This window comes from Cydia pomonella, chromosome 5, assembly GCF_033807575.1.
Source record: "Cydia pomonella isolate Wapato2018A chromosome 5, ilCydPomo1, whole genome shotgun sequence".
NCBI lineage: Eukaryota > Metazoa > Arthropoda > Insecta > Lepidoptera > Tortricidae > Cydia > Cydia pomonella.
Window position 1 is genome coordinate 9,938,713 of NC_084707.1, and position 2,404 is coordinate 9,941,116.

The following is a 2,404-nucleotide window of genomic DNA, read 5'->3' on the forward strand; positions in this document are numbered from 1 at the left end:
AGTAGCGGTAGAAAGGGCTCAACGTAGTTTGCTTAAAGTCATATATTCTAAACCTTTTAGATTCCCTACCACTGAATTATATAGGACTAGCGACCTCCACTCCGTAAGAAAACTCTATATAGAAGCTTTGCTTCTTAAACAACACCATACAATTTGTGAATGACACCTTGACTCAACGTAGGAGAATACCCAATGTTGCTGTAATTCCATCTACCAAATCAAAATTCGCCCAACGCCAATTTCCAACTCAATCGGCTAAGTTATATAATTCTGTTAATAAAATACTTAACATTTACCCAATGCCATACCAAAAGTGCAGAGATAGAGTAAGATCATGGCTAAGAACACTAGATTATGAAATTTATGAAGAAACGGAGGCACTGTTATTATGAATCCCACTCGCATACACATTCACACACACATACGCACACACACACATATACACACACACACACACACACGCACACACAAACACTTACTCTTAAAATCTAATTTAATAGTGTTACCTATTGTTATAAAATATTATAGATCCTTAATTGTAATAACACAATTGAATCGGGTCTGAAATTGTATACTTATTGTAAATTATAATAGTAAGTAAATAATAATCAGATTTGTAAATTGTATATTAATTAAGTTCAGTACAGTTTGTTGTTTTTACCCTATTTCCTAATGGAAGAGCGGGGTCTCCCGACACAAGTATTGTTATACTTAATGGGAGATTCCAGCCCTTTATGTTATGTGTATTATAAGTTAAACCAAATAAACTATTTTTGTATTTTTTTTGTATTTTTTTGTATTTTGCGAGAAAACAAAGTTAACTAATAGTATCTGACGGTCTACCGCGAACCACGTTCGACGTGCTACCTCCCTATCAGACTTACGTACGGATTTACAAGTGCGACAGAGAGGCAACACGTCGAACGTGGTTCGCGATAGGCCTCCTGAATCAAATACATAGCCCAAATAGCGCCGTCGAAACTAGGTACGTTTATAAAATGAGTAAGTAAATGTCAATTTTTATTTTTTTCTCAGATTTAAATTGATATGAAAATTGGTAGGTTTAGGCTTCCCATTCTGATCAGAATAAACACGAAATCTCCTTTTATTTAATTAATTTTCCTTTTATTTACGGAAATTCTATACGTTTTCGCTAGAATATTTTTGAGGACACAGTGGCGCTCGAGTTGTACAGATAACGGAACTCTATACAGAGTGATTCAGGAGACGTGAGCTGGATCAAGCCTGCATATTCGGTAAATTATCAGCAACTGATTCGTACCAGTATTTGTGAGATTAACGTTAATTTAATTTTTACTGTTAAAAAAAAAGAGTTTTATTTTATTTACGATATTTATGGTCACCCTCTTTGTTTTATCCATAATTAGTGACAAATTGAATGTCATCGGAGTCTGGTTACTTTTATAAAATCGTATCTCACTCAAGTGTGACATTTTATTTTCTTCATAATCAAAGTGCTGTCATAACGGTTAAAGAGGTTTTATCTTTGTTAATTAAGTGTTGTAGGGTGTCCATGATTGTAGAAAATCAAATTTGTGCTTAAGAAAAAGTTAAGTAACAGATAAAAAGCGTGATTGTTTTACTTAAATATGATGGTGAACGATTCATTAACATTTACTGATTGTGTAGGCTTAGTCCAGCTCACGTCTCATGAATCACCCTGTATATCCAAAAACTTAAATCAAAATCTGAGAAAAAAACGAAAACAACATTAAATATGGTCTATATTTAATGTTGTTTTCGCTTTTTATGAAAATGTATGAAAAAAGCGATATTATTGTTTGTCCTTGTCACATTCTCACAATTTTTTAAATTCTCCACTTTAAATTAAGCAAGATGATTGGTCGGATTATTTGTTGCCCACCATATCCGACCAATCATCTTGCTGTGTTGCGTATGTTCTGTCCCTCTAGGACGCACGCGTATAGCACATCTGTAGGATCCTACCATCTATGGCTCTGCACATCTACAAATGCATAAAATCATAAGTATCACACTTTAACACACATACAAATTCAGTAATACACATTTGTTTTAAACATATATTGAGATACACTATGATAAAATATTCCAAGTTCGTTTTCGTCCCATTGTCATAAAAACCGTCCCTTTTCAGATTACACACCGTCCGAAATTGGAGTTATGCGCTGGCAACACTGTGTCCGACCCCTGCTCCATACTTATATGACGTGACGTGTGTAATTTATAATGGGGAGGTTCGTGGGTGCGTGGGAGGTTCAGTTCAGACAGGTTGCATTGTGCACTAATAGATGGCGCTATAAACCCTCCCTTTTCAAAAATCCAACCTCCGCTACTAACCTGTTTGTAAATGAAAAAAATGTAAATGGTAAAAAAAATCTTCCGAATTCCAACACTCAAAAAT